Here is a 23694-nt window from a genome sequence, read left to right on the forward strand (position 1 = left end):
AGACCAACGAATAACCAGATGGTGATGGCCAAGACCCTAGAGGTACAAGGACGGCTGGTCCCAGGGTTGGGGAGACCCAGAGAATATGTGAGGCCGGAAGCGGAGAATAGAAGGAAAATTACCCAGGGTAGAGTGACCTAGTGAAGGGGGCCTGGGTCCAATATCAGGAGAGCATACCCCAACCTGTAATAAAGGGGAACAGGAACTTTACAGATTCAAAGGGAGTTTGCAGACCTTGGCAGCAGACTAAACCAAGGCTGTGGATCAAAGAGGAATTAGCAAAAGAGTATGCTGTGGGGGTCTGGGACCAATATCATGCAGGCATACCCTGACCAGTAATAAAGGGGAAAATTAACTTTGCATATACAAATGATACTCACAGACGTTTGCAGGGGAGCACACCTAGGGTGTGGCTTGAAGAAAATCAGACCAATAGAACTGGGAGAGTAACCAAGTGAAGAGGGTCTGGTACCCCACTTGGGAAACACACCCCAAACAGTATGAATATACAAGACACTCAAAGACCTTGGCAGGAGAGTAAACCAAGACTGTGGTTCAGAGAGAGATTAGACAAAGAGGACATTGTGAAGAACCAAGTGAAGGGGGTCTGAGGCCCACGTTTGAGAAGTGCACGGCAAACCGTAATCAAGGGGAATATGAAGTTTGTGGGTACAAGTGACACTGAGAGACCCTGGCAGGAGAGTAAACCAAGGCTGTGGGTTAGAGAGAGATCAGACAAAGAAAACGTTGTGAAGAACCAAGTGAAGGGGGTCTAGAGCCCATGTTGAGGAAGTGGACCCCAAACTGTAATCAAGGGGAATACAACGTTTGTGGGTACAAGTGACACTCAGAGACCTTGGCAGGAGAGTAAACCAAGGCTGTGGGTGGAAGTGAAGACCCATAGAGAGAACTGTGAATCCAAGAACAATGAGTACTCTACTTGACAGGAGAGTGGACCAAGAGGAGAGGTACTCAAAAAAGGTTGGGAACCCTCAGCACAGTTTGGGAGAGAGAACCAGGCTATTCTTCATTGGCACAATGCCTGGAAGCCAGGCCGGCCTGCTTAGAAAGGGTCAGGGACCCTCAACACAGCTTGGGAGAGAGAACCAGGCTATTCGTTCTCATAGTCATACCTGAGAGGGGTACTGGAAGAAGGGTCTGGGACCAGTAGCAATTTAGAGAAAAATCAGACCACAGTCTGGGAGAGAGAACCAGGCTATTCTTTATCATCGCACTATCTGGGAGTCGGGATCTTCCCACCAAGGGGCTGGGACCCTCTTGACGGCTTGGAAAAGGTGTCCCTGCCATGCTTCCTTGTTGTCGGGCCTCAGAACAAGGGCTGATAAGTACAGATAAAGACTCATCTTGAAAACTGAAGACACAGATACATTCTTTGATAACTTGCAAATACGCAGGGGAGAGGGAATCAACCCCTTGAGTTTGTGGAACTTTTGTTTGCTTTTCTACACTTTTGGTTTTGAACTACAAGGCTAGGCTGCAGATCGGCAGCTGAGAGACATTTCCCTTTTCACCTTATGTTGAGTTTAGCTTCTGAGGAATAGGTCAGGATTTGGACACAGGATGACAAACTTTATATTGGACATTCTGACACAATTTCATTAGCTAGTGTTACTATCCATGTGTCAAGTCTTTCTCCTACACCCTCACAAGATTTAGACAAAGACTTAGAATAAAGCTTACAAAAAATAATGAGTGCATATGGGACTCCATTGATAAATATTCACATTTCCAAAACTTATCATAATTGCGATAAAAATTGCATAAGAATTTCTGATCTGGTAGCTGATTACATCGGATTCTTGCGATGAATGCCCTTGCTTGCCTATCTGATACACATATTAAATAGTTAAATGCAGTAAATGGAAAAAAGACATGTAAGAGAGGTTAGTTTTCCTATTTTGTCATTGCTGCCATTGTCTTGCAGTTTTTTGTTTGTTTGTTTGTTTGTTTGTTTGTTTTTTTCATTTATGATGCACACCAGACCCGAAGGTAAAAGGGCGCAGCAAAACAGGATATGCGAAGCTTGGCTTTCATGGTTACAGCAAATAAGGTACAGGCAATGGCAGTTACTTTGATACAGATAATAATATACAGTCAATGACCGGGCTACAGGAGATAATATACAGATCATAATATACAGGCAAAATCAGTACCATGGATCATAGGGGGAGGGAGAGTAAAGATGGTTTGGAAGGGAGTATATGCAGGGAGGTGGGGAGATAGGCTGGTGTGCAGTGCTAGTTGATATAGAGGATTTCAACTGGTTGATGCAGCTAGATCTAAATTTGAGGTAGGATTTCTCAATACTTAAGTGATGTGGTAAGGAGTTCCATACTTGCACCACTTGGACGTGGAAGCTGGCACCCCTGCCCTTAGTCAGTTTGAATCTAGGAATGATGAGAGTATTGATGTTGGAGGTTGCTGGGGGTCTAGAAGATCTTCTCTCTATAAATCTATCTGTGAGATAGCGAGGAGCCACATTATTCAAGGCGTTATGCGTAAGGGATGTAACTTTTAAGAGGATTTTATCTTGGGTCGACAACCAGTTGTTATTACACCTTCTCTTTGATATGTGTGATCTTTTGGAGATGCCGAGGGCTGCTTCCAAAGCATTATTTTGTAAAATTTGGATTCTGCAAGGGATGGCCTTATTAGCACCAATGTATAGAGCATTGCAGTAGTCAAGCCTGGATAAGATAATGGCTCTGGCTAAAATAATGCAATTGTCGTTAGAGATAAAGTATTTACCTGCTCTGGTGATCTTACGGGTGTAAGTTAAAGAAAAGTTAAAGAAAAGGGTGGCGTCCAAGTAGAAGCCAAGTAGAAGCCCTGTTTCGTCACTTCCTTGGATACCATGATAGTGTTCCCATCGATCTTAAAGGAAGAGTAGTCCTGGCCTAGCTTTTTATCTTTTTATCTTTTCCAATATTTCCTGATGCATTTTCAAACATTCTACCTGCTTTCAAAGATGTCGGTGTCTTTCTTTCATAATTTACCCCATTACAGCAATGTCTTTGATCTAGATCTAAAACAGTTCTCAAAATAATACTGGAGAAGATAGCTTTTTCATTAGACCTAACTGATAACCTCTATAAAACTGGGGTTTTTGTAAACCATTTACAATTGTTATTAAGTTATATTCCAGATATAACAACATGTTGGTCGTGGAATGCATAAGCTTGATAACTGTCTTTAAAAATGTTCTTTGGGCCTTAGATATTGTTGACAGTGAAGCTGTTGTCCACATACCGCCTGCATATCTAGCCATGCCACCTGATTTGGCTTTAGATACTGTAGTTGTGACTTTAACAGTCTTGCCACCATCGTGAGCAGGAAAACAGTGAATGCCTGTGTTGTCTTGTGCTAATGAGGTAGTTTATGAAATTCTTTGTAACGTTTCTTCTAAATCCTCAGCAGGTGTATCTTTCCTTCCTTCTTTTTCTTTTTGCAGATATCCATAAATACGTTTTAACCATAATGACAAAGATTAGCTCCATGTACCCTTAAAGTACAAAATGGGAACAATTGTAGGCTAGTTGATGGCTTTTCTGAAGCTTTTCTGAAGCCTTCATAAGGTTTATAAACAAAATGTAGTTGGATCAATTTTCTCCTCCTCATGTATGTATATATAGAAGTGATTAGGGACCCGACTGCAAAGTTTCATAAAAATCTGTTAAAAAATAAAAAAGTTATTAAGAAGTCAAAACAAGTTTTTTCCATCCTATTTCCCATTTATTTTCCCATAGACTAACAAGGTCAATTTATGCCAAACCGCACAGCCCAAACCGCTGGATGGATTTGAAACAGGTGTGAAACAACTTGGGCACAAAGCATTTATAAGAGGCCTTTTTGTGGTTTGGGGTTATTCTGTGCAGTAATTTTTTAAATATTTGACGGAGAAGGGGGGTGCCACCCTCTCCAAAATAGATAGCTATATCTTGTGCAAATAGCCAAAACCGGGTGTTTTTAGAAATGAAACAGGTGCCATTTTATTTTTCTCTCAATGCAAGAGATAGCTGTGGCTATGTCCGAGGATACTGGAAAAGGAAACGTAGGAAAAAGGCCATTTGCAGATCAGAAACATGCAAATTGCATCATGCTAGATGTGTGGGGGTGGCTAGGCGTCAATGTGCGAGTTAGATGGGTTCTAGGGACTGATCTTGCAATACAAAACTTTATGTGGCTTCGGCAAAGGCTGCCATCTCAAAGCAAACTGCGTCACAGAAACAACGCGTGTTGTGGGGTGAAAGGGAGCAGGCTGGGGAGATGAGGAGGACATCTGGGGTTTGGGGGGAGCTGGCACAGATGAGTGGGGCACGTGGTGAGGGCCTGTGGGGCCAGGAAAGCATTTTATTTTTCAGTAATTTTTCCCAATAACCGCAGCTATGAGGGACCACAGACAGCCGAGAGTATGGTAGTTCCGTCCCCGCGGTTATAGTATTTTTTCTTTGAAATATATTTTTTAAGTTATAATGACGTTGGGGGTGAAAAATCATTGGCCATGGTTTGGAAAGCCATCCAGTGCTCCCATTTGTGCAGTAACCAGGACAGACCCTGCTTAACCTCAAAGTGAGGAAGGGGCCAGCCTCCTCCATTAGTGTTTTAAAAAGGACAGTAGGCATGGACGACCACCACAGCTAGTGGTCTGGTAGTATTCTCAAATATACAGTGGGCATGGCCGTAGGCTGTGGCCAATGGCCAGGTTTGGAAACAATCTTTGGAAAAACAAAACCCTTGAAATTCAAGGAAAAAACATTAGGTGCAGGGATGGTAAGGTAAGCAATACATTGTAACAAAACCTTTGAAATGCAAGGAAAAAACGTAATTTGCATGGATGTTAAGGTGAGAACTTAATGCACCAAACCCCATGAAATTCAGCCTAGACCACTTTAACATTGCACCCTTGCTGCTCAGCCTATGACCACAATGATGACATCACAGGAGACATCACAGATGACTTCACTGATGACATCACTGTTGGCATCACTAATGCTATCATCTATGACATACAGACAAGTCAATGGGCCTCATCACGACTTCAGCGGTAACCCTTAAATCCGGTGGTAGCGCTATTACCGCCGGATTTAAGGGTCTGCCAAATCAGGGCTTCGGCGGATTTCGCCTCAGCTCTGAGCTGGGGGGAAATCCGCCGAAAATTCACGCTATTACCGCCGGCGGGAAATCCACCGGCGGTATTAGCGCAAAGATTCCCCATTGAGTCCAATGGGGAATGGGGCATTCCCGAATGGGCTCAGTGGGGAATGGGGACTTGCATTACCGCCGAACTCGTGATCCGGCGCTATTATTTTACTTTGTACAGTATGTGTTTCATTTCAATTTGAACATGTTAACTTACAAAAGACACTCAGAAAGAAAAAAAATATATATGTACATGTTTTCAAGCAAATGTTGAATTTTAAAACTTCATTTCTTTTCTATATATATAAATTTAGAGTAATAATCACTTTCTTTTCAATACCCATGTATGAACATTCTTAAAATTCATCATAATACTAAGTTGTTCCTTGTTTTTAAAGCACTTCTAATGCCATTTAGAAAAGAATACATTTACACACTTTTGTTACAATTAAACAATTGAGTATTTACATTTCTTTATTTTGAAACATTGTACATAATTAGGGATCAACATGTGTCACTTTCTATTTATTTCTACTAATTTATTTTGTAAATGTATATACATATTATATCATAGTGAAAATGTCTTAGACATATTTTGCACAAACCAGAACATTCTAAGCAGTGTACTATTTATCATTCAGATATCATCTTTTACCAACGTACTACGAAGGAAAGCTTCACAAGTAGCGTATGATGCATTTGTAGCTGTTCACTGTTTTAAACAATGTACTCATTGTTATAGACTATTCTAAAATGCTAATATAACATCTGTAGAAATGTAAGGGTGTCTAAAAATGGGCAAATCCGTAGAGTAATCTTATGTCTTTTGCTATTAGATAATTAATTGTTGATGTAATATATGATGCTACTAGCGATGTCACCAGTGATGTCATCGGTGATGTCACAGATGATGTATTTAGTGATGTCACCAGTGATGTCCCCAGTGATGTCATCTGTGATGTCCTCATTGGGTCATAGATTGCACAACAGGGGTGCGTAAAGTTAAGGTGGCTTTGGCTGAATTTCAGGAGTTTTGTTGCGTTCTCAACTTAACGTTCCTGCAATATACATATGCATGGAAAACACACTTTAGTGAGGGCACAGTGGAGCTGAATATGTTCAGTGCAGCAACACCCTTGAAATTCGGGGAATAGATTTTAGGGGAAGTGAGCCAAGCCACTTAGGACATGTCACATGCCATCAGGTTCTGATTTAATGCCACAAAAACTGGCCGATGCTGAAAGTGAGCCACTGTATAAATGATGCCCCTATTGTGCTGCCCCTAAGCATACTAATGACATCATAAATTACATCACTGATGATATCACATATGACATCAGTTATGGCATCATGAGTGACATCACTGGTACAGCAGATCACACGTGCAAGAAAGAGAGATGCAACATTTTTAAAAGTGTGTTTCTGCATATAAGGGTGGATTGTGCTAGGTTGGAGTTTGCATTTAAAAATACTGTCCACTTAAAACCTGGGTATTCTTATTCATCAGTGTTACTCTGTATTGATTGAGCATTAGCCATTATCTCGAGTACCTTTGCCACTCTGTTCTAAAAACAGCCCCCTATGCAAAGAAGACATCTGAGTACTCTGGTTATGACTTTACAGCTGTCTGCCAAAGAATACAACATACATATGACACAGCTAATAAAAGACGCTGCCAGAGACCTATCACAGCTAATAAAAGACGCTGCCAGAGACCTATCACCATTTATCTCCAAACTGGTCAATGCATCCTTCTCTACAGGCATCATCCCAGCTAATCTAAAACAATCCTGGGTGCTCCCGTTGCTTAAAAAGCAAACTCTAGATCCTCTTATCCCCACCAATTACCGCCCAATCACTACAGTTCCGTTTCTGCTAAAGATCCTGGACAAAGTGGCCTATATACAGATTCAAAACTACCTTGAACTGCACAAACTACTAGGAACTAGACAATCTGGCTTCCGCCCACTACACGGAACGGAAACAGCCCTGATTGACTTAAAGGCCCAAATAGACGAACTGAGAGATCAGGGCAAGACAGCCCTCCTCCTCCTACTAGATCTCTCAGCTGCGTTTGATCTTGTGGACCACAAAGTCCTCTGCAAACACCTGGACGTTGCCGCTCACTTCTCCACCCAAGCCATCAGTTGGATAGAATCCTTTCTAAGTGAGAGAACTATGAGAGTCTTTTCCCCTTCGGCAGCAGCTGACCCTATACCTATTACTTGTGGAGTCCCTCAGGGATCCTGCGTCTCTCCGACCCTCTACAATATATTCACCAAACCTCTGTTCGACGATCTGGACAATCTCGGTATCACCTACACTAACTATGCAGATGATACACAGATTCTCTTCCCACTTTCTGGGGATCACAGCAGGGATGGGGAGTTGGTGAATAGAGTGTATCTCATCATTCAGGCATGGATGGCCACTCACGGTCTTTGCCTGAATGATGATAAGACAGAGTTGATCATTCTGGGCACACAAGCTAATATTAACAAATTGGGCCCGGATTACTCAGCCTTCAGCATAGACGGAAATGCCATTAAAGTCTCGAGGGAAGTAAAAACACTTGGTTTCTATCTCGACTCTACCCTGTCCTTCACTAAACAGGTAAACTCCCTAGCCTCCACTACTGCCTACACTTGTAAATTGATCAGAGCAGGCAAGCCCTTCCTGTCCAATACCAGCTGCCTAATCCTGGCTAGAGCCTTAATTCTTTCCCGACTAGACTACTGTAATGCCCTATACAGTAGCGCCAATAAAGCCACCACCCTAAGACTTCAAAATCTACAAAATAATGCTCTCAGAGCTGCATTAGGAATAAAAAAGAGGGAGCATATCTCCTCGACTAGACGGCAACATAAATGGCTCTCTACGGAGAATAAAATCCAGCTAAAAATGATCTCATTAACCCATAAGGCCTTAAATAATGCAGCTCCCAGCTACTTAATGGACAAAATAAAAAGAAAAACTTCTAATAGACCCATGAGAGTCGCCAATTCCAATTGTTTGGCAGTACCTAGATTCAGACTCGCCAAAATTGGTGGCGCCTGCTTCCCTGTGAAAGCTGCTAACCTGTGGAACGCCCTGCCACCTAACCTAAGAGCTGACCAACCCTTCCCCCATTTCAGAAGGAACCTTATCAAACACATTATCGCCAACAACGACTTAACACCCGAACACTCACAAGTGTAGTTCGACCCAATGCACCCTGACGTGACATCAACCTTTATGCTTATTACCGCAAATCCTGTATATTGCTAACTGTACATTCATGTAAATACGGCAAATCTTTATCTGCACATTCTTGTAATTTGTGCAATATGGTGTAATATTGTAAATTCATTTATATAACATTGTAACATTGTAAGCTTCGCATATACTTGTTGCTGCGCCCGGTAACCTAAGGGTCTGGTGCGCAATATAAATAAATAAACAAACAAACAAACAAACAAACAAACAAACATACTTTGTTGTACCTTCTTTTCTGTCTGTTTGTTACATCTTTTACTTTTGGAAAATAAACTAGTCAATTTGTACATTGAATACTCTTCATTACTCCCATCTTACAAATTGAGATATCATGTGAAATAGTGTGAATGTATCGCCGTGCCCACTGCCTCTTTCCCAAATCTAACAACACTACTCTATCTCCTTTATACCCCTGCGATACACCCTTCCAAAAAATCAAACATTAAACAATCGTAAAAGTACTTTTTCAAACGTCTGTTCAAAACCCAACTTCGTGAACCTCTCCATAGCCCTCCAAAAAACTCAAAAATTAAACAATCCTAGAAGTAACCTTTTAAACTTCTGCACAAATCCAGACTTCGAAAAAACACTGGATCGAGAACCACCTTTTTTGCACTACATATTCTTTGTTAATTACGTCTAACAAATTAAGAAATCGTGTGAAAGAGTGCAAATGTATCTGCATGACCGTGACCTCTTTCCCAAAACTGATAACACCTACCTCCTTTATTCCTCTGACATCCTCCCTTCAAATAAATCAAACGTTAAATAAAACTAAAATCAAATTTTACAACTTCCATAAGAATCCCTACTTTGAGAATCGCTCCGAAGAAAACACTGAATCGAGAAACGTTCCTTCACATCATGTGAAAAACTCTCCCAATCAAAACAAAACAACAAAACACAATGTAACCATGGCTTGGCCATGAACGTGGTGCACTTTATATTCACAAAACAAAGTTAAATATTGTTTTCACACTCAATACACACATGCGAGGCTTTAAATCGCATCAGCCACTTACAAAATTTAATTTAATTTGGAAAGCATAACTTTTTTTTAAATAATGTGTTTAAAAAAAAAAAATCCTAAATTTACTTTAAACACTCATATTCCTATAACTAGCAACCGTACTGGTTACCACATCTCAATGTATTTGTTTACAGGTGTTTACTCATTCTATTCTTCGTTCATGCTGCTTCTCAATCTCTGCAAACTATGCTATCCGCAAGCCATAAACCTTCGCCAATCATCCTTCTACACCCTGCCCACCTGCTCCCAGCCCTCAAAACATCCTAATTAATACCCTTTATATAATTTTAGCGCACGTTTCAATGTAGAGTCGGAACTCAAATTGCCATTCGCGTAATAGCCACATTTCAGAACTGAAAAAGCATGGTAATAGCAATGCATCATGGGAGGAATAACTAACTTTTTGGCGGTTCGCCAAATAAATAAAAAAACAACATTGGACGGATTTTCACCAAAACAAGAACGGATTTCATTCTAACGCTTAGTGTCTAACTTGTTTCTTATTTGACACAAATAAGAAACAAGTTTTTTCTTGTTTTCCAGATGTTTGGGCTGTGCACGTGGGCAAACATTTTACATTTTCACTATGGGAAAGTGAATCGAAAAGTGAAAAACAAACCCTTTTTTTACACTTTAGATTTTTTTAACCATAACACGGATTTGCATGAAACTTTTCAGTCCTGGTCGTACTGTGGGCCATGGGCGCCCTGCGGGCCTCGGCCAAAATATAGGAATACCAAATGCCTTGCTGATCTGTCCTTTGGCTGAAAAGTTATTAACCATAGAATGTTAGCTTTTCCTATGTATGATAGGTTTCACCTTAACTATATGACGGCTATTGTGGGCCTATACAATATATATCCATATATAATTTTGATTATTACAACTAGACATATCCTCCTGATGAGCTACAAAAAGTAGCAAAACACACGTTGAGGTTCAAGAGGATCAAGAAAAAGTAACAAAGATTTTTAAAAATGTGCTCATAACAACAACTTTGATAAAGATGAAGTGGTTTACGGATAAGGTTCAAATATTCTAAACTTAGTCCATACGAACAAACTTTGATGAAAACTATTATTCGAAAGAAATATTTTGTTTTGATGAGAAAATCTGATTTAATGAAAGCTCAGAACATAATAAATGTTTGTACCAAACAGAATTGCATATAACTTTTTGATGAATGACATACGTATTGAATGAATTTGATTTTACAATCATTCCGGATTATTGTGCAGTAGCATTCACACGCAAAATTCCAAAATCTTACAATTTGAAAATTAGAGCTGAAAGTGTCCGGTGGTATGCATGCGCAATAAGTCCCCAAGACCTTGAAAGGTGTTGAAGATAGCACACGGTAGATACTGTATATCTGCTCAACATTCAATATGTTCCACTTTTAAAAGGTATTTTAAGAATTTAGTGATTAACATTCCTGTTAAATAGATAATAGCAAAAGTGGACATATATTTACATCATTCAGAATCTCATAATTCAGATGCGATGCGTGCCATATTCCAGGATACTCCACTGCGGATGCCTGCTGATTCCCTATCTATGAATCAGCTATATTTAACAATATCTCAGTGTTCACTCGCAAACTGGCAAGCTTTCAATTACATGATTGCATTTACCTGTGCTTGGATCGATAGCATGGGCCCTCCATCCCTTTGGGCAATGTTTATCTCCCTATCTTCCATTCTACAGTCTCTAAACTCTCTCCCATCTTCTTCACCCCTTTGGGGAATAATACCTAAATCTTGATTCTTTCTCTTGTCCTTCTCAACCCTTATGTGGCACAGTCACTATTCTTCAAATCACTCTTCTTTCATCTCATTCAGCCCTTTTGGTACAACGGCCATAATCCTCTAAGTTTATTTTCACTCTCCCACCTTATTCACCCTCTAGGTAGCTTCTTCACTTGTCTGAGCACTATGATCCGCCTTATTTTCCCGCTCACTTACTTCTAAGACACTTCTACCTCCCTCAAACACCTCTGGCAACTCCCTCTTTATTAATAATCCCATACATTTGTTTGCCATGCTCTGACTCCTTGCCTCTGTGTTTGGCTCTCTTTATTTTCTTGGTCTGGTCCCCCCGGTCTCTTCTTCAGCTCTCAGGCTACAGCATTGTGCACCACCCTGCACCTCTCCATCAGTCTCCTGGTTCTTGCTCAATTTCCTGGTCTCTCCTCTGATCTTCTTAAAAGGCACTCCTATTTGAATCTCCAATCTTCAGCTCCTATTCCAAACACTGACAGTAAGCGACTAACCTTCTGGGCTTTTATTCACCCTTCACTTGGGTTAGTTGTGAAGGTCAGCACCTGTGTCCTGGAATTAGCGAGGGACTGGGATTGGGTGTTTGCGGTGGATTACATGTGCCTGCTGTGGGGTTTAGGGGCTGGATGTGGCCTTTATTTGGCCTCTATAGCATCTTGGAATTAATTCTCCCTCCCCTTAAGCTAGAAAACACTGCCTGAGAAGCTTAGAGTTCCTCTGCCTGTTCAATGTGGGAAGATGAAGCTGTTGCTTGTTTAGCAAATGCTTCTGAATATTTTGCATGTGAAGAGAATGGATGTGCCCCATGCTGTTGCAACTGTTTTTCACTCATGCGTGAGAATGCTGTTGGAAAACAATGCTTTAGAAACAACCTATCCCTTGTGTCTGGAAATGCTATGGGTAAACAAAACATTGACAGCTTTTTATCAGTTATGAGTAAAGGTGTTGCTAAAATGAAATTCCCTGGGCATTTCATGCGGGTTCTGCTTTACTGTGTGTGTATATGTTCCTTTATTTCAAGGGTGAATGCCAGAGGGATGGTTTGTTCGTTTTTCCCATTCAGTGGATTTGCATCGTGCTACAGGGAGCTTCAGATCGTATAAGGGGAAAGGAAGCAAGCAGCTCACATTATTTCCTTGTGTGGCTGCACCTGACGGGACAGGACTGATTGAGCCGTGAGGATGCAAGTTGGTGCACCACAGGTTATAGTGCTTTCTTTTGAAGGGCCAGCACAGTGAGTAAGTGGGACCTTGTGACTGTTCCTTGCCTTCTGCTGAAGTGACCAGAGGATTGACCAAACACTGCATCCATGCCCATCCTTGTCTGATGTGTGGAGGTACCCAGCAAGGGGCTTCAACACAGTTCTCAAAACCTTTGTGAAGGTCAGGAAGAATTACGGGGTACACCAATCAGGATGCACTTGAAGAACAGAGATGAGAGAGAGAGAGGTGTTTGAAAACCCAATAATAGGCAGCACCAGTGGGCATTTTAGTGGGATTCCCTCATTCCTGGTTGGTGAAGATTGTAGCCCTGTTCCCCTGTTCGGAGTTGGGTGTGCATTGATGAAAACTATGCATCCATGACCATGTTGGGGGCTTTTTTTATCAATGGGCAGTTGCAACAGTAAGCGTGTCTCCCTCTGTCTGTGGCCCTTTTATTAGTGAAGTTAAGGGTGTGGTTCACGATATTAGGCAAAACTACCTTCTGCATAAATGTGCTTTTTAGAGAGTCAGCCGTGTGTTAATAATACAGAAAAGGAATCTTTCTTGAAATCCTGGATCGAAGGTTAAATTATCAAAATTAGTGACACCTAGGCAGATAATGTACTGCTTTCTTTCCAGTCTCTCAAATTTATGGACACACATAGCCCTTCTAAACTTCGTAGAAACAATGATCTCTCTGATTTGATCAACATGTAAGTCATGGTTGTACTTACGGAAACTCCACATCTACTCTCTTGAAGGTCAGCACACTCATCAGACTTCTCTCTGTCTACATTTTGGGAAAATCGCAAAATCTGATGGAATTAGGATTAGTCCATGATATTTATTTAGAAGCATTGGTCCACTGTTTGGCTCAATACAAATCGCACAAAGCCAAATCTAAACCTTACACTTACCCAACATAAGAATGTGCATCATCTCTATTGGTCCCTATGGAGGATACTGTTCTGTATAGGGAGTGTATCTGATATTTGGGCTATACGAAAGGTGTGGTTTTGATGATTTAAATGCCTCTTGAGTCATGTCGTGGGATCGGAAAATTTGAATTGGGTGGCATATGAAGTGTACATTGTGCTGTTGGACTATACCCCCATTGAGCTTCAGCGTCTTCTGGATGCCTTTCGTGAGTTTGCCGTAATTAATAACCTTAGAATTAATCCTTCTAAATCCAAAATAGTCATCTTTAAACGCCTTTTCATCTGGAGAATGTCTGACCAAGCGATGGCAATTGGTAAGGAGGTCCTATACCTAGGATTTAATATTTGATCTTTTCCTTGTCAGGGTTATGTTGAGGCCATCATGGAGGGCAAAGATATTCAACTAGGGAGACAAATGAAGAAACTGAACTACAAGTATTGCAAGTTCTTGTTATCACCACTGAATAAATACTATATCAGTAAAATTATCCCTATCCTGATATATGGAGTAGATGTCAATCCTGCCATTAACACAATAAATTGGGATACGTTACAGGGTTTACTGTGAAGAAATGTGTTAACCCTTCCCCAGGCCCTCCCTATCTCCACTCTGAGATATGAATTGTGTCTGTTATGTGATAGAATACTATCGCTCTTCCGATTAATCTGAGAACCACAAGATAATACGTTATACGAAGAGCTGAAAAAATAATTAGTTTAAAAGTGATAACCTATTTTTATCTGGTTTGGCGAATTATGCCATAGAAATTCTGAATTCCTATAAAAGGGAAGTTATTGACCTTATCAACAATCCAATGCTCATAAAAAGGCACCTAAAAAGGAAATATTGGATAAAAATGATCGAAGAAATAAAAAAAAATTTTCCAACTCTAATTTAGTGTATGACATACCACAGGGACACCTAACAGCCTACCTAACCCGCTTTCCTAATGCTAGAGGTCGAAATTATTTTTTTAAGATTAAGGCTAAATCTATTACCAATGAGGGAAATCCTCTACTCTAGACACAAGGATGTGTAGAGTGATAATAAGTGCCAACAGCGTTGATCAAGTGTATGTGGAGACATTAAGATATATTCTGATATATTGCCCTGGTATTCAAATGAATAGGGTGGCTAAATACTCGATATTCGTAGATATGGAGGGGTGGCTATATACTCAATCTTTCTGGGTTCGTCTACGCTCTGCTCATGAATGTCTCCTGACCGGGGAAGTAATATCATTGTTGCACAATTTGGCGTTCTTAAAATGAAAAGAATTACAGAAATGTTCTAAATCTCGAGCTGTTCAATTTCTATTCTTTTCTGTTTTTTTTATTTCTGCTATGTAGCTACTTTATTTCCTTGTGTAATATGCATACATCTAAATACGAAAAATTGAATTTTTATTTATTGTTCACTTCTTTTGTACCTTGTGAAAAGTCGAATGGATTTTTGGGTAAAACACAATTAAAAAAGAAAGAGTTGCAACTGTGTGATTGAGTTTTTAAGGGGGTCCCCTCACCTAGTGTTATGACTGCTGCTTATCTGATTCCTAAGGATCCTAATAATCCTGGGATCCCTTCCTCACTGAACCTTTCACACCATGTTAAGTTATGGTTGTATCATGCCTTTAATAGAGTAACAATGTACTACTTGAAGTATGGAAGTCAGCTAAAAAGCCATCATGTGAGGACTCGATTGAGAGCCGTGTTCTGTTGCCTGCAATGGAAAAGGTTTTACATGAGAAGAAATGTCCTTTACAGCAGAACGAAGCCATGTGGATATTGTTCAATGCCCTGAACATATGGCCTTGTCCACTTCCACCCCTTCCCATCTCTCTCTCCCAGCAACTAGGTTGGTATCTAACTCTTCCAAATCGACTCATTCTTCTCCACTCCTCAGGAAACTATACTGGCTTCCAGTTGATTGTAGAATTACATTTAAATCCCTTTGCCTTGTTCATCAGGCTTTTTATAGTAAAAGTACTAGATACCACCAGGAAATGATTATCAAATATATTCCTCTTCGTGCACTTCGGTCTGCCAACAACCTTTTCCTGACTGTGCCCCGATTTCAAACAAATACAATCTGGGAATGCGCTTTTTTCAGTGGCCATACCAAAACTCTGGATTAGCCTGCCCAGGTCTCTCCGAGCAACGGACTGCCTTGAACTTTAGGAAATTACTTACTTACCGGTTCCCATCTTGTGCTTTGACTCTTTTGATGATTTCTCTATTTGTCTCCTGTCTGTTCCTTTTGTATTTCTTTCTGTTTAATTTCCAGGATACCTTTGGGTCTTAGTTGCACTCTGTAAGTATATATACCATACCAGCTCTAGTACTCTTGCACCTTGCTGTGATTCTTCCCCCATCCCTTTCTCCATATTGATTTTGTGGCGTACCTTAGGCGTCTCATGGCCTTTCTCTTTTAAGTTAATTAACAAAAATGTTACATTCCATTTTTGTTTTTGTGCTTGAAGGACACATATTCTAATCTATAATGTTCCCTCATATTTCCTTGCTATAATAACTTGTGCCCATGATATAAACTCTAATAGTTATTGTCACTTTGGTAATGTTGTTTGGGCATGTTCTTCCCTGTTGTTCTTGTAGCAGTGTCACAATTTAAAAAATAGCGGTGTCCGGTCATTTGGTCGAAAATAAATGGTCGAATGACCATTTGATCGAATCAAAATGGTTGAAAAAAAAGGTCGAATTTATTTATTTATTTATATATTTTTTTTTAGTTTTGATTGCTTAAAAATATTTTTTAATAAAGAAAATGGGGGGTTGTGGGGGAACCCCTACATAAAAAAAAAATTTCGACCATTTTACATCGATCAAACGGTCATTCGACCATTTGGTTTTCGACCAAATGACTAGTAACCAAAATAGCGGCATCAGTGTGGTTCTGCCTCTGCTGTGCTTTTGTGTTGAAATACTTATTTAAAAAGTAATTTGACTATAGGAAGATACAGAACTCTTGAAAGCACAGAGAGGCATTATTCATGGTTGCATTTGGATTAACTAATGTAATTTTTTGAGAAGAAGAATATATATATTTTTATATATACATTTTCTTAACGTTGGCCTTCTACGGTCTAAGCACTATAATAAAAAAAGTTATAAGCATCCAATTCAATGGTGCTCACTTTTTAAACCTCAGCAGGATGAAGGGCTGAGTCAGCGTTGCTGGGATGTAATTTGCGACTACAATGTGTACCTACAGATGATGTGATCCCTGAGCCCTCTGAATGACCTTACTGGAAAGGCCATGCAGAACCGTATGTGCAAAAATTCAAATGATCATAATCAACATTGGACAGCCTGCAAGTGACACTACAAGTGGTATTGGAAACTGATTTCCTAGGAACATTTATGAATGGCACAGACATCTGCATAATGTTTTGGGGCACTGTAAATAACACTTATGTAATGTAGGCCCTTCAATCTGCTGTGCAAAACACGTTTAGGCAGATTTCCTCCACATCGCTTATTCTCATCCCTTGTGGCACGCCTGTTCACTGCACCAGTACAGAACACCAATTGGGGCCAGATTATCAAAGCTTTGCACTTGTGCGAAAAAGAAGAGCAAACGATTTAGAACCAATTTTGCTGTTTACATAATACGGAATGGAGCAAACAGGTTTAGCTCCTATCAGTATTATCAAAAATGTTTTTCACCAGGACAAAATTGAAGCAGGCTGTTTTATTTACCTCATTTAATGCATAACATGAATAGAAAAGTAATACAAAACTTTCGTTGTAAGTTATGCAGCAAACATAATACACTAAAGAGTCAGATTCATTCTTGCCCTAGGGCAAATGTTTTTAGATAATATGGATTGCGACAAAACCGGTTTCCTCCATTTTGTATAATCAAAGCATTTGCAATTTTATTTGCACTGGAGCAAATGTTAGATAATCTGGGCCAAAATGGTGATCTTGTGCTAGGATTATCCACTGCTGATGAACTCTATAGGCTGCAAGATACTGATGTTCCAAGGGACTGCGTGCATTTCAACGGAATGTGCCTGCATGGGGCCAGATTATCTAACATTTGCACGAGTTCTAAAAAAATGTGCAAATGCGTTGATAATATAGAATGGAGGAAACAGGTTTTGCACCACCTGTATTATCTAAAAGCTTTGCACTGGGGCAAAAATAAATCCTACTGTTTTTTTGTACTATGTTTGCTGCTCAAAATTAAAAGGAATCTGTTTGCTACATTTCTTTTCATGTTACTTATCACACATAGTAAATAAAACCGTCTTTTTCCTTTTTTACCCTTGCAATTCTTTTTTTAGATAATAGAAATGGGGGCTAAATCTGTTTGCTCCCTTCCTAATGATCAAAGCAGTGAAATCGGTTCTAAATTCATTTGCTCCACTGTTCTGCACCAGTGCAAAGCTTTGATAATCCGGCCCCAGGTCTTCCTGAGCCAGCAAAAATCTGGTGCGATACTTCGAATGGTGAAATGCTGGCATCTGCGTTTGCAGCAGCTGCAATCAGTGCAGATCTCCACTGTTTGCATTGGAGTCCGCGGAATACATATGGAGAAGGGAGCAGACACACAGGTGGCTGAGGTATATGGTAATTCGTGTAGTTACTTCTCTATTTAACTTCCTAAAATCAGACCATTCTCACGACAAAAGGAAGATGGGGAGAAAGAGGAACACAAGAGTCTGAGCGTTTATGGCACCTGCACTGCTCAAGTGATGTGTTGAGGTCAATGACACGAGCAGCGCCTTTGACAATGCGGGACCTTGCATTAGTCTGATATGTTTAAAATGTTTCTTTTCATTTTCGAGAATTTCTAGCTCCAAATAATGTTTGCATTGCAAGAAAATTGCATACTTTCTAATGTTAAATGTTTAACTGGCCAAACATACCATGTCAGTCCCAATTTACCAAAATAGGGAGAACAATACTTACACAAGCATGAGAGAGAGAATATGCCGGCAAGCAAACAGCTGTGTACTTTCCCAAAGGTGGTTCTTCGGAAACCAGAAATAGTGGTATTCAATGGGCCTCATTATAAGTTTGCCGGTCTGGTAACAACGGTACCGGTAAGCTTGCCGGTACCGTTGTTACTGGACCAGCAAACTACAAGATCTGCTCGCGGGTGCCTTCATGCCCACCAGGACAGGCCCGGCGGGCGTACTGGCACCCGTGAGCAGAGCATGTCGGATGCACCGGCACCATTCTGAACGGTGCCGTTGCATCCAACCTCCCCATTACCATTGAGCTCTATGGGAATGGGGAGCATTTTCTTCTGGTGCCCGCGAACGGGTAAATACCGGGTCCGGCGGGGTCGTAATGACCCGGTAATTGCCCATTCTCGGGTGCCGGAAAAAATCACAAGTTTTACCTGCAAGGCTTCCGCCAAACTTGGAATGAGGCCCAATGTGTCTGCCTTGAAAGGGTGAAGTGCTTTGTCCGAGATACTATGATTGAAACGCAGATAGCAGCAGCCTTAACATATTTCAGTAGGCGTGCGTGGGTCGGTGTTTGACCATGCTAATGCTATCTTGATACACCGAACGTGCAATCCTAAAAACTTCTGCAGTTTCAGCCTGTTTCAGCAAAGATGTAGGTCGGCAAATGTTCCAGAGAGGAAAGAAAGGCAGCAAGCTTCTGTTGTTTTCTTACATAACGAACTTCCTTATTTTCAGTAGAGGCGGAAATATAATGCTGAGAACCGGAACTGGAAGTGGCCTGCTCAAAGGGTTTCTCAGCAGTGACTTGCTGGGTTGCCAGCTTCTGTAGGAAGAGCCACACAGGACTGCCGCACAGAGATGAAAGAGTGATGTTTCCTTAAGGACTCCTGCTGCCTCGCAAAAGTGATTAACTTAAGTACCAGAAGTCCGTGTTTGTTTTGAGTGTAAAGTCGTGGCTGGAAATAACAGTCAGACACCATAGAGATAGTTATGTTGTATTTTTCCAAGCGATTATTATGTTTATGTATTGTAAGTACTGTAAAAAAAAAAAAAAGGTTTTTCCCTCCAGCACCCGTTGCCGCCTCTCTTTAGTGCTCTAAAGGCATGATACATCAGGTCAGGAATAGAGCTCGCAATGATAAGATGGGGTCCGTCCTTCTCTGGAAAGGATATGACGTAACCTGACGGAGCAATGCCGTGTCTTTCCCACTGGGATCTGCCACACCAAGGCCCAGGGCACGTTTGCGCTAAGGGGAGAAAGTGGCACCAGGAGTGTACCGAAGCATACTCTAAATAAATCAACAGAATTTGAGAAATGTAGCCAATGTGGTGAAATCACACGGCCAATGTCATGATGCACAATGTTATTAGGGACATTAGCACCCTTGGAACCTGGCATGGCCAATCAGCTAGTGCCAAATGGAGGATTTATCTGCTGGTGTCCCATGGGTCCTGTGAGCATGCTGCTGGCTCCGTCATGACTGCAGCACCTGTCATGCCAGCTCACCTCTGCCTTTGATCTGTCGTCTCAGCACTCCCCCTTCTCAGTTTCTGAGCTGCTTGTTGCCATTTCCACAGCCAGGCTCATTGCTTGTCCAGTAGCAAAACCTCTTTTTCTCTGCATCTGCATGTTATTTCCGCTGGCACGGCACCTCTCATATCGCATGCGGTAGCTGGTAGGGAGAATTCTCAAAAATGTGCTAATTCCCTTCACCTTAGAGACCCCCAGCAACTTTTCTGGATTTTGAGGACTTGATTTTGTTTACCTGGAAAGTGTGTGAGCCTTTTTTCCCCATTCTTTCATGTATTTTGATGTATGTTTTACTCTTGTGTTATTTGATTATGGAGTTCTTAAAATAGCTCCCTCGGCATCTTTTCACGTGTGTTACACAGCACCCTCAGTGCAGTGACAGAGGGATGTCTCTTTAGACTTCCCAAAGGTTTAAATACCTTCTCTGAGATAACTACTGCTTCTCAGAGAATGTAAGGTTAAATTGACTTTACTAGTCTTTTTAAATTCCTAGACCCAGCACACACTATCTGCCTATAGAGTACTGGTGGGGTCACCTAGTATCCCCTGTGTCTAAAATACTCATGTAGCAGTCACATGCTACCCATTTCTACCGAAATGGCTGGTGGCAGTGGTTTTACAACAAACTACCATGATTTTTCCCGACCGCGAACACTGGTAGCTAAAATTGGCAGGAGCCATGTTTTTCAAAATGGCGCCTTAAGCCCCTTTGTTTAAATAGGTCCCAGTCTTCTTTTTTGCCATTTCTTTTTGGAAAGGTCCTTCTTGTGTTTGTCTCTACGCGCCAAACTAGGTTTGGTCCCTTTGTTTCTATGCCTTCGCGGACTTCAGGACTGAAGACCGCCTCTGGTGTCCGAGTGTCTGGGGTGGGCTGGAAGTGAGGGAGGTGCCTGAAACTCCCTGTGCTTAGTCTCCTAGGAGACCAAAATGCACTCTGGTGTGATTGGCTGGCTGACTGTCCGGAAAGGACAGCCAGACTGCTGGGTGAGTGGCAGCTTGGCTGAAATGAATGGGAGAAAACTGTTTAAAAGTCGAGTCTCTTAGACTGGAAAGCAGAGTCAACCACTGGAATGAAAGAAATGAAGACGAGCTGGAAGAGGACAGCTTCTGCAACTCCTGGACTGTTGGTTTGCCAGGTGAAGCCCTGATGTAGGTCCGAATTGCCAAACTCATCTCGACAGAGAAGCCCCTTCAAGGACGACTTCTTCCTTTGAGTTGGTTGGACCAATCGACTCGTAAGCCTCCTTTATACCATTCACAGAGCTAGTTAGGATTAACCAGGGGGAAGGACACTAGCTTGTGTGCTTCATGAACAGCTACTCAAACTGAAGTGACTCCATTTTGTGCGGGTTTTCTGATGATTGTGTGCAGTGCAGGAGTCCCCCGATGTCCTCCCTCTTGTCCCCATGACTGAGGCTCAGGAACAGTGAGATCTGCAGGAACTGCCAGGAACCAATGTCTTCAGCTGCATCTTTTGCTTCATACTAAGATACTGTGCCAACCCAATTGAGAGAACGCTTCTCTTGTGGTGAAAGTTTGTGGAACTTTCCCAACTTGCAGGACTAATCAGCTTGTGACCCAACATATGATTCTTTTTTGTGCAAACTACTTCTGAGAACTTTGGCAAAGACTTTACTGTTTACTTCAAGAACTGCTCATTCCTATCCAAGACACTAGTCCATTGACTTTGGCCCAGGCCTATTGAACTGAATTGGGTCCTCTAGTGAACTATAACTATTTGCACTGCCTAAGAAAGTATTTGTGATCTATTCTGCTAACTTGTGCCTTTTTACTCCCATGGGAAGTAACTGAAATGCCATTTTGCTCCTATTTCAGGGAGCCTAATTTGTTCAGAAACCTACTGGTTTGCTATTGAAGTATGTTTGTGTATAATATTAAGTTGCCTCCTTCGAGTGAATACTTTCTAAATGATTGTGTAATTAACTAATACGTTTTTTACCAAGAAACTTTGAGAGTAAGCGTTCTACTTGAACCTCTGTGATTGTAAGACCTCTGTGTAACCTGTTGTACTGCTCACATTCCCTCTTGAGATAAGCCTGGCTGCTCAGCTCGCTACCACAAAACTGTGTAGTAAAGACTTCTACCAAAGGTTGGTTTTGCTTACATCTGTAGTCCTAATTGTATGTGGTGGTCCCAGAGGGTACTGCATGCAATTCTGCCTAACAGTAGCCTCTCGAAATGTGAAGCTCGCGCCCATCCTCTCCTTTTTGTTTTTGCTTTTTGCCCCATCTTGAGAGCTATTATGCACCTGCTAAGGATGCTACAGTCAATAATGCCCCTCCTGGCCGCTGTAAGACCTGGTAATGGACACGCGTCCATTACTTCAGTGTGTAGGATTTCCATCTGGTAAGGCTGTAGAAGCACTAGCTTTTTTGAATTTTACTACATAATAAAATGATGTGGGTAATCCCTTTCAGAAAGATCGGTCTGCTTATCAGACCCCTCTTTCAAAAAGCTCCATGCCAAACATCAATGTAAGGAACTCATGGTGGCAACAGTAAAGACAGACACAAGTGATCACAGTTCAAAGGGGTTTATTGAACCTTATAATGAGTGAGATAAACGCCTAATGTAAACCTAAATCTAATATGCGAGCAAGCTACGACATCAAATAATAATAAGGCAGTCCTAGTGGCGTCTTGTCAAATAAAAAAGGCCTAGACTAAAAAAAAAAAACTATTGCCAATCCTAACTGCTAAGTTACAAAAAGAGTGTCGGATAATGTACACCAGACAAGAAAGAAGTCTTCACAAAATGAGAAGCTGGCTATGTGTAGTAAATAGAATTCACGAGAAGCCGACATTTTATAAAAGCTGGACATCGGTATCATGAATTTCCTAAGCCAGGACCCATGAAGAAGGAAGGGAAAACTGTGACGCAACAAGAATATGTAGAATCGTGGAGCTGCATGGTGAGGTTGCCTTACCTGGAGTCAAGACTGAAGCAGACAAGGTCAGCTATCTACTCTGGAAAGAAGCAAATGGGCGCAGGATGATTTGTCCCTTGTTAAGGTGCAAAGAAAGAACACCAAGAGTGTCATGATTTATTCATTTAGAGCATTTAAAACCTAAAAAATGGACCAGTTTGGAGTCTCCTGTCACGTGGGCCAATGATTAAAATAGAGTTCGAACTTGGAGTGCTAGGCCCGATAGCGAGTGCTCTCACTTCCGTCTATTCTCAAAGACAAGGGTACTTTTGCAAGGCCAAGTACAATGACAATCTTCTTGGCAGAAGGCATGGCTGATGAAAGATGCTCGGCTAATTGGGTGGAGAGGTAGTGTCATGCCCCATCTCCTTGCACCTGGGTCTGGGTTTACGTGCTGCTAAGTGAACCGAATGTTCCATTCATGGCATAAGCGTGCCAACCAATTATATCAGTCCATGTATCGAATGACCTTATAGTTTGAATACCAATGAGAAACTGTGTATGTAATGTCAAGAAGATTATCTTTGTACTTGGCCTTGCAAAAGTATCCTTGTCTTTGAGAATGCACGGAAGTGAGAGCACTCTCTATCGGGTCTAGCACTCCAAGTACAAACTCTATTTTCAGGTACTAGTAAGTTCATCTGAAGGGTATCCTCTTTGTTAAAATGTGTCTATCAAGCTATTTAGTCCCTTCTTACATTGTTCAGTGACTCTGACAATTCTTCTTACCCTAAGGAGCTGACTAAAGGGCTGGAAAAACTGAGCCTGTGCAACAGGTTGTTCCTATCCGTTGGGGTGTGGTAAATATCAGTGTCAAATCCTTTGTCGTTCGGGGTAACCCTGATGCGAAGAAAGGTTACAGCAGGATTTCCCAATTCTATTGTGAATTGATTTCTGGGGTTCATCAGATTGA

The sequence above is a fragment of the Ambystoma mexicanum genome, chromosome 6q (genome assembly GCF_040938575.1).
Source record: "Ambystoma mexicanum isolate Mex_15411 chromosome 6q, UKY_AmexF1_1, whole genome shotgun sequence".
NCBI classification, from domain to species: domain Eukaryota; kingdom Metazoa; phylum Chordata; class Amphibia; order Caudata; family Ambystomatidae; genus Ambystoma; species Ambystoma mexicanum.